The sequence below is a fragment of the Nicotiana tabacum genome, chromosome 8 (assembly GCF_000715075.1).
Source record: "Nicotiana tabacum cultivar K326 chromosome 8, ASM71507v2, whole genome shotgun sequence".
Lineage (NCBI taxonomy): Eukaryota > Viridiplantae > Streptophyta > Magnoliopsida > Solanales > Solanaceae > Nicotiana > Nicotiana tabacum.
In genome coordinates, this window is record NC_134087.1 from 197,382,876 (window position 1) to 197,401,967 (window position 19,092).

A 19,092-nucleotide genomic window follows, 5' to 3' on the forward strand; every position below is an offset into this window, starting at 1 on the left:
TAATCGAAGTGTTTCTTAAAGTCCGTTCAGCCTTAAGAAAGGTCTGTTCGAATCCAAGTAAGATTTTGATTTTTCGGGGTTTAAGGTAAGTTTTGCTTTCTTTTCTTTATTTGTTTTGGTTCATCTGATTGTTTTAAAGGTCTGTTCATGTTTTGTTTGTGTCCCTGAATTTTATCAACTGTGCCTTGTCCACTTTGCCTGAACCTCTGTTGTTTGATTGAGTCTTTCTATTGGTTCTGATAATGTGTATGTAAGTGTTGTGCAATTAGCTGATTTTCAAATTTGAACTGACTAATTGATTCCTCGAATACCACTTTGTTTAGTCAGTATAATTCAAATCATGTGTCGATACTGTTAAATGTCTGATTTTTGGCTACGATTGTGCATGTTATGATTAATATAGTCGAGTCGACATGTGTCGTCAATTAGTTTCAATTGCCTGAACAATAACAAATCGATTTGCTTCTGGACACATTTGTTTGAATCGATTAGGAGCTGAGTTTGTTTACTTATAGTTGTTAATTTGAATCAGAAATGTAAAAAGGAATGTTTGTTTAACTTCTGAATTGGAGGGCATGTGCACTTTCTGCACAACATGTGCATTTGTGCACCACAGGTGCATTTGTGCACAGCCTGTGCCCTGCATAAGGGCTTTTGAATAAAATAATCGACAGCACATGCTGTCAGATATATTCTGCTGCCCATTACCCTGCTTTAGTTAAGAAGTATTAAACCTCTTTCAAAAGGGCAAGTCTGCCAGGGAATATGATGGGTTTCTAATACTTAAATAGCTAAGTGGAACTGAAAAGGGGAGCACATGGGAGGGGTATCTGATTAATCTAACAGGCTGTAAAAGGGGTGATGTTAAGGCTTATAAAAGGGAGGCACATTGAGAGATAAGGGGATATACATAGACAGAGGGAATTGTTAAGAAAAAAAAAGATAGAAGACATCTGATAATAGAGAGAGACAGAGGGAAATTGTTAAGGAAAAGATAGAGGAGATCAAGAGAGATCTGAGAAGAGAGGTTTGGAGACATACATAGATACACATATATACAGAAATAGAAAGAGAGCAAGAAAGAGATAAAACAGATTAGGAAATCAGAAACTTGGTTTTGTTTGTCTGAAGTTCATTTGTTGTCAATTTGTTAGGTAGTGTTGCTTCTTCTAAGTTTCAATCGAGATTACTGTTAGTGTTTTGTTGCATTTGGTATATCTCGGAATTGGATTGTCTGGAGTTTTGTTTCCACCACACTGTGTGCTGCTTCATTTGGCTACTTTCTCTTCAACTATAGTTCCACCCCTTGCAATAGAATCTGCTCTGCTGTGTTGTTTTGATTCGCTGTTGTTACTCTGATTCCTGCTGCTACTGATCTTCCCTATTATTATCTTCTTCCTCTTTGCATTTCGGCATTCCAGGTACACATTTCAAGTCCCATATTGATGTAACTGAAACAGTTTGAAAGCATGAAATGAAAAAGTTGAAGAAGTTCAAGTATTTGTTGTAATATTCATGGTACATTAACGGGTCTGTAAAAAATTGATTAGTTTATAATTCAATAGTGTGAAAGTATGTACTGATACTCGATTGAATTTAGCCCTTTGTGTTAGTTCGTCAGTTGTTTGTTAGTACGGGGTACGTATACTCCGACCTTGTACAATGCTGTTTCTGTTTCATTTTAGTTTTTTTTTTGGGTTCCATTAGGCAGTACATAGGGTCACATTCAAAGTCCCATTGGTAATAATATCTAGTAGCTAAATCCTTTAATCTAGCCTAAATAAGTTTAGTTAAGTTCAACTCAAGAAATGTTCGGATTAAGTGTTATATTTCGTTAGCTCGTATGTGATTTCTGTCAGATTAAAGCATTTTTCCATTAAAGTATAACGTTTTCTTAACTTTGTAAATAATTAATCATAAGAATCCGGATCAGACCAAAGCATATAATTAAATTAGCATGTACCTTTTCTTCTAATTTTAGGGACAAATGTATTAGAAATGTAGCCACTTTAGGATATCCTTTCTAAAATAGAGACGAGCCTCGCCAAATAAAAAATGCAAAATTGCGGGGCCCTCGATAAATAATCATAATAAATATTTAGAATTCAGGCTAGGCCGTTTAGTGAATCTCATGGCCTTCTCAAAAATAATAATGCGTTAGGCTCTTTAGGCGCGACTTAATTAGATCATATTCTTAAATTCGGGTGCACATTGATGTGACCCAAATCCAAATCTCAACGAAGTCAAAATGTGTTGACAATCACGGGCGCATTGATTGTGACGTGGTTCGAGATGCATTTTCACGACGTTGCAATTCTATAAAATAAGTGATAATGATAAAAGCGGTTTAAACTTAATAAAAGCATGTAAGTCATAACATTGTATTTAAATCAGATATTTAGCCATTATAACAATTTAAGCGATCGTTCTAGAACCACGGGATTCGAGGGTGCCTAACACCTTCTCTCGGGTCAACAGAATTCCTTACTTAGAATTTCTGGTTCGCAGACTTCATTTGGGAAAGTCGAAAATTTCCTCGATTTGGGATTCAAGATAAACCGGTGACTTGGGACACCAAAAGCCAAACCTTTCCCAAGTGGCGACTCTGAATTAAATAAATAATCCCATTTCGAATATTGTCACTTAAATTGGAAAAACTCCCCTCGCGCATTTAACCCTTCGGGGCGGACGCGCAAAAAGGAGGTGTGACAGCTCTGGCGACTCCGCTGGGGAGATTTACCCAGAACCACTGGTTCAGGGTTCAAGAATTCGAGCTTAGAATAATTGTTATATTTGGCTTTATTATCTGATCTTTATTACATGTTTTTGCATAACGTGCTAAATGTTGTCTTTTACCGCTTTGATATTATCTGAACTGTATATAAACTGTGCCGAAACCCTTCTCTTCTTACCTCCGGGGAGAAGCTCGCTGGTCGAGACTCCCTATTCTGTTAGTGTCAATACCTGAAATAAGAAAGAGGTCGGACAAGTTACAAAGCCGGACGATCTCGCGGGTCCCCGGTACGTAGCCCCCTCCTCGACTCGAGTTGTCCGCTCGGGTACACAGTCTAGAACAAATACCCAGGTTACGAACCTAGAATAACTTGACTTCATGCCGGATCCCTAGTAGGAACGCTTATCTGCATCATGTTGCATTTGACTTAGGGGACTCAACACAGGGGTTGGGTCCGTCTAGGACAGGCAACCTGAAATGAAAAGACCACCATGCTGCATCCTATTTGTTTTGCGCATTTATTTGCCTCGGTTCCGCATGCTGACCGGTTTTTAAAAAAAAAAAGAAGAAAAATAGCGGTATAGGGAGATAATTACTTATTTTGGAAAAATAGAACCAATGTCCAAGTAGTGTCAAAACCTCGCCGGAATTTTTTCTAAAAAAGGAATAAAAACAAAATTTGTCTTCTTAGTTTGAGTTATTAAAAAAAAAATATAAAATTTTTCTTTTTTTTTTATCACTTCCAAAATCAAAAAAAAAGAGAAGGTATTTATTTAAAAGTAAAAAAAAAACGGAGATTCATAATTCAAAAAAAAAATATTGTCTCTTTCGTAGTACCCCTTTTATAAATTCAGACTAATGGTCCAAATATTTTCTTTAGTCTTTATCTCTTTGCAAAAAAAAAATATAATAAAAATACGTATTCTTGATTTCTAGGTTTATTTGATTTTTTCTATTTACGGTATGCCCGAACTACGCCGGTTTGATTCTCACCGGATGTGAGATACGTAGGCAACCCTCGTCGGGTTCAACCCCCATTTTTGCTAAAATAGCCAAAATCAATGAAAAAAAAATGTGTTTCAAACTTTAAAAAGAGTCGTAAATAAATCGGGTGATGCTGTTTTGTCATAAATAGCCGAATGTTCCCGAAAGGGACGCCGGAAGGCTGACTTTGCATAAATAGCCACCTTTGGGTCTTGTTTAGTATTTTGTCCAGTTGACCCACACGGCCTTAAAATCTTCGTCCTCAAGGTGTTTAAAGGCCGTGTTCAAAACGTAATCCCTTTTGTAAAATATTTTTGAGTCAAAATCATTTTTGTTTGAAATCACCTTAATAAATGTGCAGGATGAGCACGATGCAAAATGAACATTTTTCAATAATGACCAAAATCCCTGTCAAATTACGGCTATGGTGGAATGATCTAGGTGCTGAAGGACAAAATGAGGTCAAGAAACATCTGAAAGGTCTCGTGGGTTTGTTGGAAATCCAGCCTCGGGGAGATATCATAAGAGCTTTGGTTACCTACTGGGACCCGGCGCACAATGTTTTCCATTTCTCTGATTTTGAACTCACCCCCACTTTGGAAGAAATGGCCGGATACATCGGGAATGCTGAACTTCCTTTGAGGCAAAAATACTTGGTCGCCCCAAGAGTTGTTACGGTATACCGGTTCCTAGATTCATTGAAAATACCCAGAATGGTCCACAACCCGGATCTGGCAGCCGGATTTTGTACTCCATGCTTCATATATGATAGGTACGGTCATGAGGGGGGATTCAATAACCCAATCAACAAACTGTGCAGCAAAGGTGTTCGTCAGAAGTGGGACAAACACAGACGGATAGCGTTCATGATGATGTTCCTGGGTCTTCTGGTATTTCCAAGGAAAGACGGAAACATTGATTTGAAGATATCCGGGGTCGTCAGCACTTTACTCACGCAAAGTGACAGTACTCTCGCGCCTATGGTGGTATCTGACATCTTTCGAGCTCTTACAACTTGTAAAGCTGGGGAAATTTCTTCGAAGGTTGTAACTTGCTCCTACAGATATGGATGACCGAGCACCTCTGCCATCGTTCCGAGATTTTGAGCCATGGTTCTCCGGAAAAGACCTGCATAGAAGAATCTTACACGAGAACCAAAGAGATCAGTTTGCCCAAAGGAGTCCTGGCATGGACCTCGTTCTTTCAAGCTCTTACTACCAGCCAAATACAATGGACCTTAGGATGGCTGCCTGTTGATGAGATCCTATATATGTCGGCAACCAAAACTCATTTCTTATTAATGGGGCTTAAGAGCATTCAACCTTACGCACCCTGCCGAGTTTTGAGACAGTTCGGAAGATGCCAGACAGTACCTCATGAGGAAGATCTTAGCACTCAAGCAATTGAGATAAGTCCTAACGGACAATTCCCAGAAGCAAAGATTCGCCAAATCTGGAGTGAGTGTCAATATTTGAAATCAGATACTTGCGTGCGGGATCGAGCCAAAGGAGAGACAGCGCCAGGTTACCTTGCATGGTATAGAAGGGAATTTGAGCATGAAAGGCCGGCTAAGAGACCCCACATCCGGAATTTCACTGAATCATCGCAAAGGCAGTGGGATTGGTTAGCAAAGGAAAGAGGCTATTGCGCCGAAATCAGTAGGTTAAAGCAACAAGTAGAAGGTTTGAAATATGAGCACAACGTGCAAGCTGCCACCAGTCTGGGAGAGCGGAACAGGTTAATTCAGGAAAATGAAATGCTCAGAGCCCAGATCAAACAGATAAGGGTGGATGCGGATAAACAACCAAGGCGTCGATCAGACGAGCAACTGATAAAAAGGCTAAAAAGTGAAATCAGAGAATGGCAAGATGGTCTGGAGAAATCTGAAAGCGTCATAGCCGAGTTCAGGGCACAGTGGGATACAAGAGCAGATAAACATCGCCGATACCTGAATCAATTGGAAGGCGACCACGAGAAAACTGTTGCTAAAATAAAGGGAGAGATGGCTGCACTTGAGATCAAAGCAGTTAATCAGGCCAAGGATTTCCAAATTGAGAGCAGATACTGGTACGACTCAATAGCCCAGATGAAGTTGGAAGTACGGTGACTGAAACATCAGCATATACAAGATACTCAAGTATTCAAGATATGTAGCGATCAGATAAAACGCCTACTCGTAGAGAAGAAGCAAACCAGAGATAGGATCAAGGCCATTGCCCATGCCATCACCAGACGATGTCTACGATGTGAGAACATGTCCAGCGTTACCGTCCTCTCGGCAGTGATGGGTTATGTCAAGCAGACTATGCATGAGCTGGAGCAACTTGAGAGGGATCTCACGCCTAGGACCGCGGCGAGGCCGAACGATGCCCCGCGGACACCAATTTTCAAAACCATAATGCACTCATAAGTTAAGCCTCTATTTTAGCATCTTCTGCCTGTTTTTCCATCAGGGTGATTTTTAGTCTATTTTAAGTCTAGGTTTATTTTCAAAGTTTGCTCTTTCTTTTGCAAAATGTAGTTTGTAATAGACCATTTCAACAATAAAGAGGTTGCTTCTTTTACGCTCATTTGTATTTTTCGAACTACGTAATGATCTGATTCACGTAGGCATCGTGATACGTAGGCAATCCTCATCGGATCCGGTCGCATTTCTTTTATTACAAAATAATAAAAAAAAAAAAAAAAGGGAAAACAAATAAGAGGAAAAATTCCGGAATGATGCATGCTATCGTAGCAAACATATAGTAATCCACTTAACTGTATAGGTGCATCATGTCCAACGTGAGATTGACTATCTGTTATTTGCTGCAAATTAACCGTGCATTTGTCGTTGAGTTTCCTCAGGGTTTTTGAAAAGACGGTTGGTTTGGTGAAAGTCTGGCCTCGCACTCATACTTCACGAGGTCAAGGAGAAGTGTTCAACTACCTGTCGTTAGGACCAGAAGCAGTACTCACACTTACTTCACCCGGTCAAAAGGAAGTGTGGAAATGTCTTCAGAAATTCCATTGCAAACAATCCCTGTTTCCGAGGAAAGCTCGATCTCGGTCGTCCTCACACCTGAATCCGCAACTGCGGAGGAAAATAGAATCCTACGGCTCCGCATGCTGGAAATGCTGGACGACTGGAATAATGGGAAAGAGCCGCCAAGTGTCATCCCCGAATTCCCTGAATTATTCTCCAGGTTAAGTGGGACTTCTAACGTTCCCATAAATTATCCTGCTACCCCATTCGGGTACCCAGCCACCTCAGCCTTCTCTGATGGATCGCCTTCTGAGCCTCATCCCCGAATGTCAGCCACTGATGCAAGCATGAACATCTTTACTGCATCACCTTGCCCGATTACGGCACAGCCGGCCACGTACAAGCCAAGCTTTGACTCATCCTCTTTTACATTCCAAGCACCATTGTTCTCAATGGAACCAACTAGGTTCGCTACCAGCACTAATCCTCTACCGCCTCAGTGCGAGCTTGCACCCGGGCAGGATCAGAACCCCAGAATTGCAGAACAAAATGAGATTGCCAAGAGAATGAGAAGCCTTGAACAAAGTTTGAAGAATATGCAAGGATTGAGCGGACAAAAGAGCGTCTCTTACGCCGACCTGTGCATGTTCCCTCACGTGCACCTGCCAACGGGTTTTAAGACCCCAAAGTTCGAGAAATACGATGGGCACAGTGACCCCATTGCACATCTTAAGAAATACTGCAACCAATTGCGGGGAGCCGGCGGAAAAGAAGAACTGCTGATGGCATATTTTGGGGAAAGTCTAATAGGGATAGCTTCGGAATGGTATATGGACCAAGAAATGTCCCGATGACATATATGGGATGATCTCGCCAGAGATTTTGTGAAACAATTCCAGTATAACATCGACATTGCGCCGGATCGAAATTCTCTGTCGAATTTGAAGAAGAAACCTTTAGAAAGCTTCAGAGAATATGCTATTAAGTGGCGTGAACATGCGTCAAGAGTGAAGCCTCCCATGGATGAAGTGGAGATGGTCACTACCTTTCTCCAGGCTCAAGAGTCTGATTATTTCCAAAACATGATGTCAGCCATGGGTAAGCCATTCGCAGAAGCGATCAAGATTGGAGAGATGGTGGAAAATGGCTTGAAGACAGGTAGGATTCTGAGTCAAGCAGCCATAAAGGCGACTTCCCAGGCCGTCCAAAGCGGGTCCGGAGGAACAATAAGAGGGAAAAAGAAAGAAGAAACGACTATGGCAGCCTCGGAAGCAAGGGAGTATCGTCATCCCAGGCCCCATTTTTCGGAAAGAACCCTACAACACTACTACCCCCACTCAAATTTGGCATATGCTCATCAACCTTATATGGTCATGAATGTCCAACCTTATACCCATCCGCCACAACAAGCCAACCGAGGCCCAGCTCCACCTCTCATAAATCAGCCTCCTTACCGCAACCACTATAACCCACAACCCCCGCAGAATAACTTCCGCCCTCAGGAGCCACCCAGAAGGCGGACTTTCACGCCCATCGGTGAGACATACTCAACTTTGTTCCCAAAGCTGGTCCAGTTGGGTTTCTTGCAACCAATCCCTCAAACAAGGCAAAACCCGACGTCACCGTCTTACAAAGCTGGAGTCAGATGCGCCTATTATTCAGGGGCCGAGGGACATGATACAAATGACTGCTGGTCATTGAAAAGAGTGGTCGAAAACTTGATAGAGCAAGGGAAAATAGTGCTAAGGGACAAGGAGATCCCGAATGTAACTAACAATCCATTACCTACTCACAATAATGGGCCGCTGATCGGAATGATTTGTGAAGACAAAGAGTTCGACCCTGCTCTGAAAGCCATAATTGCCATTGTCGACACGGAAAAGAGGCCCGAAACGGACCAAAAACCAGAAAAAGGGGAAGAGGCCAAAGCTATAAAGAAAGTGCCTGAAAAGAAGGTGGAGAAGAAAGTGGTACCGGTAAAGGGTGGAGTTCTTTACATACCACGAGGTCAAGCTGAGAAGACGCAGAACTTCGGAATCAAAAAGACAAAACCTATGTACGTGCCAAAAGGGGCCTATGTGGTCCGGGGGACGATTCAACCACCTCGGCTGAACGAGCCAGTGGTTATCGGACGCATGCCACAAAGGACAATGACCAACCCATCCACAGTGCCGTGGAATTATCAAAAGACTTTGGTGATGTACAAAGGTAAAGAGGTCATGAGAGAACTTCCAGAAAATACTTTCATTAGAAGGTATTCAAATACTCAAGAACTGAACAACGCCACACAAAGGCGCTTCCCGCCAAAGAAGCCCGTGAGTGTTGAAGAAGCGGAAATGTTCTTCCAACAAATGAAAATGCCGGATTACGAAGTGATAGATCAACTGCGCAAGTACCCCGAGCAAGTGTCCATGCTGTCATTGTTAATGAGGTCGACCGAGCATCAAGAGATCTTACTGAAGACCCTGAATGAAGCATATGTGCCAGTTGAAACCTCGGTAGAACAATTAGAGCGGATGACAGAAAGATTCTTCGCCGTCAACCAAATCTCTTTCAGCAAGAACGATCTACCCTCGGAAGGAGAGGCACACAACAAGGCTTTGCATTTAACAGTTAAATGCAAAGACTATTATGTCAAATGGGTAATGTTGGATGGGGGCTCAGGCGTTGACATTTGCCCGCTCTCCACGCTACAAAGAATGGAAATTGGGACCGGAAGAATCCGACCCAACAAGGTCTGCGTAAGGGCTTTCGACGGCATCAAGAGGGATACCATGGGAGAAATAGACCTGTTGTTGGTCATAGGACCGGTCGAATTTCAAGTAACCTTCCAGGTGCTCGACATGGATACATCCTACAATTTTCTCCTTGGCAGACCTTGGATCCATGCGGCAGGAGCTGTGCCTTCCACTCTTCACCAGATGGTGAAGTTCGAGTACAAAGACCGAGAGATCATGGTCCATGGGGAAGATGAGCATGCTATCTATCGGGACCCATCGATCCCATATCTGGAACCAACAGAAGGGAGCGAACATACGGTCTATCAAGCTTTTGAGATTGTACTGGCAGAGCAGCACGAAGAGGGAATACCCTACCCCAGCCTTTCTTGTCTAACGCCTCGGTTATGGTGGCCAAAGAGATGATCCGGCACAGATTTAGGCCAGGGAAGGGGCTTGGACGAACCCTTCAGGGAATAACAGAACCCATTACCTTGCCAGTCACCAAGAAACCTTTTGGACTAGGTTTCAAGCCTACTCCAGCAGACGAAGAGTGGGCAAAGAAAAGAAAAAATGAGGGTTGGAAGTTACCTCGACCACTGCCAGATTTATATGCAACTTTCATCAGGCCAAGGTACGCCGAAGAAGAAGATGATGAGGTCTTCACAGCTGAGGAAATTGAGGAGATATGTGGGGCAATGAGAGAGATGCTCTACGAGATCCACATGGTTCAACCAGGTGAAGGCACAAGCGCTGCTGAGATGATGTACGTGGGGCCGAATGCCGAACTTCAAAACTGGGAGGCCACGCCATTCCCGACTAGACGGAAGTCCGGGTAGACCTGTCCTGCCACCTTTCCTGTGTCACAAGTTATCTTCAGGACATAACTTGAACGTTTTCTTCCTTTCCGTTGTTGTTTTGTATTCCTGAGTTGTAAACATTGTTGTCCTCCAACTTTCCAAAGAAAATAAAAAAAAATCATCAATGCTTTCCCATTCTTTCTTTTGTTCTGATTTTTGTTATTTTTCCTTTTACCTTTCTTTTCAGTTATAATAATGCGACTTTAAATATGACATGCTTGCGGACTTCACGCCCAGATCACAATGAGCTATTTAGCTGCGAATTAATGAACCCAGAACCAGAATATGATGCGGAAGAAGCTTTTAGGGAGATAAACCGAGAGTTGGAATATTTCGAGAATAAACCTAAGCCAAATCTGAATGACACCGAACCGGTTAATTTAGGAACTCCTGAAGAAATCCGGGAGACCAAAATAAGCATTCACACGGACAAGAAAACGCGAGAGGCGATAATTCAACTTCTTTTTGAATTTAAGAACGTGTTTGCTTGGTCATATGATGACATGCTGGGTCTAGGTGTTTAGTGGTTCATAAATTGCCGATTCATCCTGATTGTCCTCCAGTTCAACAAAAGCAACGAAAGTTCAAAATCGAGGTCAGTGACAAGATCAAGGAAGAGATCACCAAACAATTGAAAACGGGAGTGATTCGGGTAGTCCAGTATACAACCTGGTTGGCAAATGTGGTTCCAGTACCGAAAAAGGACGGTAAAACTCGGGTATGTGTAGATTACCGAGATCTGAATAGAGCAAGTCCTAAAGACAATTTTCCACTACCCAACATCCACATCCTCGTTGATAATTGCGCCAAACACGAGATACAGTCTTTCGTAGATTGTTACGCTGGATATCATCAGGTATTGATGGATGAAGAAGATGCCGAGAAAACTGCTTTCACCACGCCTTGGGGCACCTACTGTTATCGGGTCATGCCATTTGGTTTGAAGATTGCCGGGGCTACTTACATAAGGGCCATGACTGCCATTTTTCATGACATGATGCATCAGGAAATAGAGGTATACATGGATGACGTGATAGTCAAGTCCAGGATGCAGGATAATCACATCCAAGACTTGAGGAAATTCTTCGAGAGACTAAGGAAATATGACCTGAAGCTAAACCCAGCCAAGTGTGCTTTCGGAGTTCCGTCGGGCAAACTTTTGGGCTTCATCGTAAGCAGGAGAGGTATCGAGCTAGATCCAACTAAGATAAAATCCATCAGAGATCTGCCTCCCCCGAGAACAAAGAAAGACGTGATGAGTCTGTTGGGCAGGTTGAACTACATCAGTCGGTTTATTACCCAGTTGACAAGCACGTGTGAGCCCATATTCAAGCTTCTAAGGAAAGATGCGGCGATTAAATGGACAACTGAGTGTCAAGAAGCCTTTGATAAAGTCAAAGAATACCTTTCGAATCCCCCGGTCTTGGTCCCTCCAGAACCAGGGAGGCCACTTTTCTTGTATCTAACAGTCTTGGAGAACTCTTTCGGTTGCGTCCTCGGGCAACACGACATAACCGGGAAAAAGGAGCAAGCAATCTACTACTTGAGCAAGAAATTCACCGGCTACGAGGCCAAATACACTCTGCTGGAAAGGACATGCTGCGCTCTCACATGGGTTGCTCAAAAGCTGAGACATTATCTCCAAGCCCACACTACTTTCCTCATAAGCAGGCTGGATCCTTTAAAATATATATTTCAGAAACCGATGCCTACTGGAAGACTGGCCAAGTGGCAGATCTTGCTTACTGAATTCGACATAGTCTATGTCACTCGCACGGCAATGAAAGCCCAGGCGCTAGCAGATCATTTGGCCGAAAATCCGGTCGATGAGGAATACCAGCCATTGCGTACCTACTTTCCATATGAAGAGGTAAATACTGTAGAAGTGGTCTCGGAGGACGCTCATGTTTGGAAGATGTTCTTTGATGGAGCCGTGAATGCCAAAGGTGTAGGAATTGGGGCAATTTTGATCTCGCCTTCCGGTCAGCATTATCCCGCCACAGCTAGACTGCGTTTCTTCTGCACAAATAATACAGCTGAGTATGAAGCCTGCATCATGGGCATACACATGGCAATCGATCAGGATGTCGAAGACTTACTGATTATGGGAGATTCTGACCTGATTATCCGGCAAGCTCAAGGCGAATGGGAAACTCGGGATGTCAAACTTATCCCATACCGAAAGCATGTGGAGGACCTCAGCAAGCGCTTTACGTCAATAGAGTTCAGGTATATCCCAAGGTGTCACAATGAACTGGCAGATGCACTTGCTACTTTGGCTTCAATGCTACCCTACCCGGGCAACGCCCACGTCGATCCTTTGGAAATCCAAATCAAGGAAAGACACGGTTACTGCAGTGTAATCGAGGCGGGATCAAATACGCAGCCTTGGTACCATGACATCAAGAGGTTCCTGAAGACACAAGAATACCCCGAGCACGCTACTGGAGATCAAAAGAGGACCATTAGGCGACATGCAAGTGGTTTCTTTCTGAGCGGTGAATTGTTATATAAGAGGACCCCGGACCTCAATCTTCTAAGATGTGTCGATATCAAGGAAGCGAGGAAGATCATGCACGAAGTACACGTAGGTGTGTGCGGACCTCACATGAACGGGTATGTCTTAGCGAAGAAAATCCTTCGAGCAGGTTATTACTGGATAACCATGGAAAAGGATTTCTTTAGCTTCGTTCGGAAGTGTCATCAGTGTCAGGTGCACGGTGATCTGATTCATGCACCTCCCACAGAACTGCATCCCATGTCTGCGCCTTGGCCATTTGTCGCCTGGGGCATGGACGTCATTCGACCAATCGAACCAAAGGCTTCGAATGGACACAGGTTTATACTAGTTGCCATAGACTACTTCACAAAATGGGTAGAGGCTGTCACTCTCAAGTCGGTCACTAAGAAAGCTGTGGTGGATTTTGTACACTCAAATCTTATCTGTCGTTTCGGTATTCCTGCGACTATCATTACAGATAATGCAGCGAACTTGAACAGTCACTTGATGGGAGATGTATGCGAGCAATTCAAGATAACGCATAAGAATTCTACTCCTTATCGGCCAAAGGCCAATGGTGCTGTGGAAGCGGCAAACAAAAACATCAAGAAGATTTTGAGGAAGACCATCCAAAGTTCCCGACAGTGGCATGAGCAGTTACCATTTGCATTGTTGGGGTACCGCACTACGGTACGCACATCAGTAGGAGCGACTCCTTACCTTTTGGTTTATGGGACCGAGGCTGTAATACCGGCAGAGGTAGAAATTCCTTCGCTTCGAACCATTGTCGAAGCGGAAATTGAAGACAGCGAGTGGGTCAAGACTCGGCTAGAGCAATTGACTTTGATTGATGAAAAGCGAATGGCCGCGGTTTGTCACGGACAGTTGTACCAACAAAGAATGGCCCGTGCTTACAACAAGAAAGTCCGGCCCAGGAATTTCGAAGTAGGTCAATTGGTACTGAGGCGTATTCTGCCGCATCATGAGGAAGCAAAAGGGAAGTTTGCTCCAAATTGGAAAGGCCCATACATCATAAGGAAGATATTGCCAAGAGGAGCGTTGTATTTAGGTGATATCGAAGGAAATGACCCCGCCACAGCAGTAAATGCAGATGCAGTCAAGAGGTACTACGTCTAAATCATACTCCAGTGGTCCTGACACATTTTAAAATGACGAAGGTCTTATTCCCCACTACTCCCAAACACTACCCAATTCTCTCTACAAACCTTTGAGCCGCTTACAAAAAAAAAAACATTGATTGAGGCCTGAACTACGTTTGACTTGATTCCGAAAGGATACGTAGGCAGCCTCTCCCTGAGGTTCAGTCACACCAACAATAAAATCCCATTCACCCTGAAATTGAAACCGGGGCACGTCGAGCAGTTTGGAAGTTAGTATCATTTGCCTCTCTTTACCAAGCACAAGCTTTCAGATCAATTGCCAAAGATAGTGGGAAACCAATAAGCGTCGCAAATGGAGACCGGCACACTCTGAATCGAGAAAGAAAAATGAGAGAGTCTCGTCGGTGAAAACCTTCGGGCACCACGAGGCGACGGGAGTAGAGAAACCAAAATGAGAGAGAGCTTGTTTAGTAAAAACTCGCAAAGAGTGCTATCAAGCGAGGACAGGAAGAGAAATGAGAGAGGTCAGCTGGCCAAAACCCGCAAAGGGCGCTGTTGGCCGAAAAAGAATGACTCCACCCCAAGAAGGTCTCGGCAAAGATCCACCGGTTGGGAATCACAGATCCGTTCTGGTTCAGGGAAACGCAAGTTCATGGAAGGTCAGGCGTCCAGTCCAAAGAGCATGTCATGTCATTTAAAGCCAGCGTTATCTTCCTCAGATAAGTCTTTCTCGTCCCAAAAGGGACACTCCCTTCCTGAAATTTGTTTTATCTTTTCTTTGTTTTTCTTCGAATCTCTTTTATGTTTAAGCCCAAGTTCTAGAAGTACCGGAAAGGACAGGTGGCAGGTTTGGTCGCACGGAATTCCGTTTCATGAAGGAAAACGCCTCATTTCGTTGGTACGATTACCCAAGCCTGATGAATCATGATGTTTGATGGTGTTTAAAGTAAAGAGGAAAGAGAGAAATCTCCCCCAGCAAGTCCGCCTTCGGACGAATCCCCACAGAGTCTCTCCTTGTACAATCTCCCACAGAGTCTCCCAAAAAAAAAAAAAATCCCCGTTGGAATTTCCCCAGCACATCCCCAGCAAGTCCCTTTGTAAAAATTCCCCAACAAGCTTACCCCAACAAATCCTAGAAAGCCCGCTTTGAAACAAATCCCCAACATGCCCCGTTGTACAAAAATCCACACAAAGAATCCACTTTGTAAATATTCCCCCCCACAGAGCTTCCTTTTGTACAAATCCCCACAGAGTATCCCCAATAAAATCCCCGTTGAGAATCTCCAAGCAAGATGGGACACAAAAGAAAAAAAAAATGCCTTACGAGGCAAATCATCCGAGAATCTGGAAATACCAAGCCTAAGCAGTCAAAAGAGTTTCGCCATCTGAATCCAATCAACAACGGGACTTCGCGACAGAAATAAGGACGCAACAAAGCAACAGGAACGATCAAGGTCACCAAACCGACCGTCATTTCCGAACTAACAGTTGTTGTTTGTCTGAAAAGTTGAAACAGGTTTAATCCAAGACAACCATGCAAAAAGCAGGTGTCGCCCAAAGAAGAAGGTACATGGGTACAAGAAATATTTTGGCAATAAGGAATTCACTCGAAAGGTAAGTTCCACGAAACTCCCTTTTATCTTTTACTAAAACAAGAAAATTCAAAAAAAAAGAGGTCAGTTGTTGTTCTCGAATTTTGTCCCCAGCCATCAGCATTAGGGTTTTAAATCTTAAACTGAATTTTTCCTTTAGTCAGCATTAGGGTTTTAAAACCCTAAACTGAACTTTTTTCCTTTCAGCCAGCATTAGGGTTTTAAACCCTAAACTGAGCTTTCCCATGCAATCAGCATTAGGGTTTTAAACCCTAAACTGAATTTTTCCTTTAATCAGCATTAGGGTTTTAAACCCTAAACTGAATTTTTCCTTTAGTCAGCATTAGGGTTTTAAACCCTAAACTGAACTTTTTTCCTTTCAGCCAGCATTAGGGTTTTAAACCTTAAACTGAGCTTTCCCATGCAATCAGCATTAGGGTTTTAAACCCTAAACTGAATTTTTCCTTTAATTAGCATTAGGGTTTTAAACCCTAAACTGAATTTTTCCTTTAGTCAGCATTAGGGTTTTAAACCCTAAACTGAACTTTTTCCCATTCAGCTAGCATTAGGGTTTTAAACCCTAAACTGAGCTTTCCCATGCAGTCAGCATTAGGGTTTTAAACCCTAAACTGAATTTTTCCTTTAGTCAGCATTAGGGTTTTAAACCCTAAACTGAACTTTTTTCCATTCAGCCAGCATTAGGGTTTTAAACCCTAAACTGAGCTTTTCCATGCAATCAGCATTAGGGTTTTAAACCCTAAACTGAACTTTTTTCCATTCAGCCAGCATTAGGGTTTTAAACCCTAAACTGAGCTTTTCCATGCAGTCAGCATTAGGGTTTTAAACCCTAAACTGCCCTTTTCCCTTTAATCAGCATTAGGGTTTTAAACCCTAAACTGAACTTTTTTCCATTCAGCCAGCATTAGGGTTTTAAACTCTAAACTAAGCTTTCCCATGCAGTCAGCATTAGGGTTTTAAACCCTAAACTGAATTTTTCCTTTAGTCAGCATTAGGGTTTTAAACCCTAAACTGAACTTTTTTCCATTCAGCCAGCATTAGGGTTTTAAACCCTAAACTGAGCTTTTCCATGCAATCAACATTAGGGTTTTAAACCCTAAACTGAATTTTTCCTTTAGTCAGCATTAGGGTTTTAAACCCTAAACTGAACTTTTTTCCATTCAGCCAGCATTAGGGTTTTAAACCCTAAACTGAGCTTTCCCATGCAGTCAGCATTAGAGTTTTAAACCCTAAACTGAATTTTTCCTTTAGTCAGCATTAGGGTTTTAAACCCTAAACTGAACTTTTTTCCATTCAGCCAGCATTAGGGTTTTAAACCCTAAACTGAGCTTTTCATTCAATCAGCATTAGGGTTTTAAACTCTAAACTGAATTTTTCCTTTAGTCAGCATTAGGGTTTTAAACCCTAAACTGAACTTTTTTCCATTCAGCCAGCATTAGGGTTTTAAACCCTAAACTGAGCTTTTCCATGCAATCAACATTAGGGTTTTAAACCCTAAACTGAATTTTTCCTTTAGTCAGCATTAGGGTTTTAAACCCTAAACTGAACTTTTTCCATTCAGCCAGCATTAGGGTTTTAAACCCTAAACTGAATTTTTCCTTTAGTCAGCATTAGGGTTTTAAACCCTAAACTGAACTCTTTCCCTTCAGCCAGCATTAGGGTTTTAAACCATAAACTGAGCTTTTCCTTGCAGTCAGCATTAGGGTTTTAAACCCTAAACTGAATTTTTCCTTTAGTCAGCACTAGGGTTTTAAACCCTAAACTGAGTTTTTCCCTTTAGTCAGCATTAGGGTTTTAAACCCTAAACTGAATTTTTCTTCAGTCAGCATTAGGGTTTTAAACCCTAAGCTGAACTTTTCCCCAGTTGGTCAGTATTAGAGTTTCAACTCTAAAACTGAACTTCTCCCCAGCCAGTCAGTATTAGGGCTCCAACCCTGAACTGAGCATTTTTATCTTCCTTCATCAATTTTATGAACTTCCTGGCGAATAATTCACGAAATTTTCCTAGTGAAATTGGGGCAGAAAATTTCGTTTGTTTGTTTGTTTTCTCCCGCAGGTCTAACCTCGAGCCACACAGATCGAAATGACCCACGAGATGAGTCTCAACTCAGAATCAAAGAAGAAAAAGACAAAAAGAAGATGTCCCGAGATATCAGAGTAAATGAAAGGCGTATCGACTCCAACATTTGATTAAGGTCCTGAACTCTGCCAGTCGCGTTTCACTCAGTATCCCAAAGATTGAACAAATCGCCGCAACTCGCAAGCATCAATATTCGGATCAAAGTCTCCAAGCACAATCAGCTAAGACCCAAGATCAAGTCGCAAAAGAATCATAGATAGGAATCTTGTAACTAGCAGTTGACATGCATATAAGTAGTTAGTTCAGTTCCAATTTTCCTTTGGTTGTAATAAGGCTGTCAGTGACGCAGCAGTGACAACAGCAACAGCAGTAACAGCAAGCATTGCAATCCCATGGTAGTCCCAGCTACCAAAATTTTCCTGAACTACATTGACCTGATTCCTGTTTAGCCCAGGATATGTAGGAAATCTTTGAAGCAAGATTCGGTCAGATCCTTCAAAAACATGCTTCACACGGAGCAGTCCATAGGCAAAAATCGCTCAAACACGCTCACTTTATCTTTGCACGAAAACTCTTCGTGTTTCCGAACAAAGAGGGGCAGCTGTGAGCACGTGATTTTTGTTTCGCGCGACAATCGCTCCAAAAGAAATAAAAAATAATAACAATTGGTCCTGCTGTACAATTTTTGGATTTTTACATGGCACTTTGTTAATTATTTATGATTTTTTGCCCATTTTATTTTTATTAAAAACAAAATACAAAAAATGTATGTGTCATGCATAATTTGAACCGTAATCCGGTTGTTAAATAGAAAATCATAAATAGGCATCTTTGTCCGTGATTTTGTTCTTGCTTGATTTTACCTGTTTTAAAATATTTTAAGGTGTGTGCAAACAATTGTATTAAGTGTTTATTTAATTTTAATTTGATTTACTTAGGTTTTTGTTTTTAAAATAGAGAATAAAATAAAATAATAATATAAAAAAAAAGAAATATTTTCGGACTTGGGCCAATTTTAAACAAATTGGCCCAAACAAACTCAGCCCAAAACCCTTGTGCAACCCAGTCCAGTCCAGCTGACACCAAGGACGTCCAAACGACGTCGTAATGGTTGAGTCTGATCTGAGCCGTTGATCTCTGAATGATCAACGGCCAAGATCACCCCCATAACCCACTGATGACCCCGACCCGTTTCCACCCAGACTGACCCAAACCCTCTAAAGATGAAACGACACCGTCCCCTATCAGCCAAGAGATCCTGACCCTTCATCGCACCCCATCCAACGGTTAGGAATCAACCCCTCACTAACTATATAAACCCATAACCTTACCCTGCCCCCCCTATCCGAACCCCAGCTTTAGGTCACCTTCGTCCTCATCCCCTTTCCCCTTCCAAAAACCCTAGCCGCCCCTGTATCCTTCACCATGAAAACCGGCGGCACGGACGCAGGTGACCTCACCCTTAACACCATAGAACCCCCTTGCCATCCGGAACACGGATCTGTTAACCACGTAACTCGA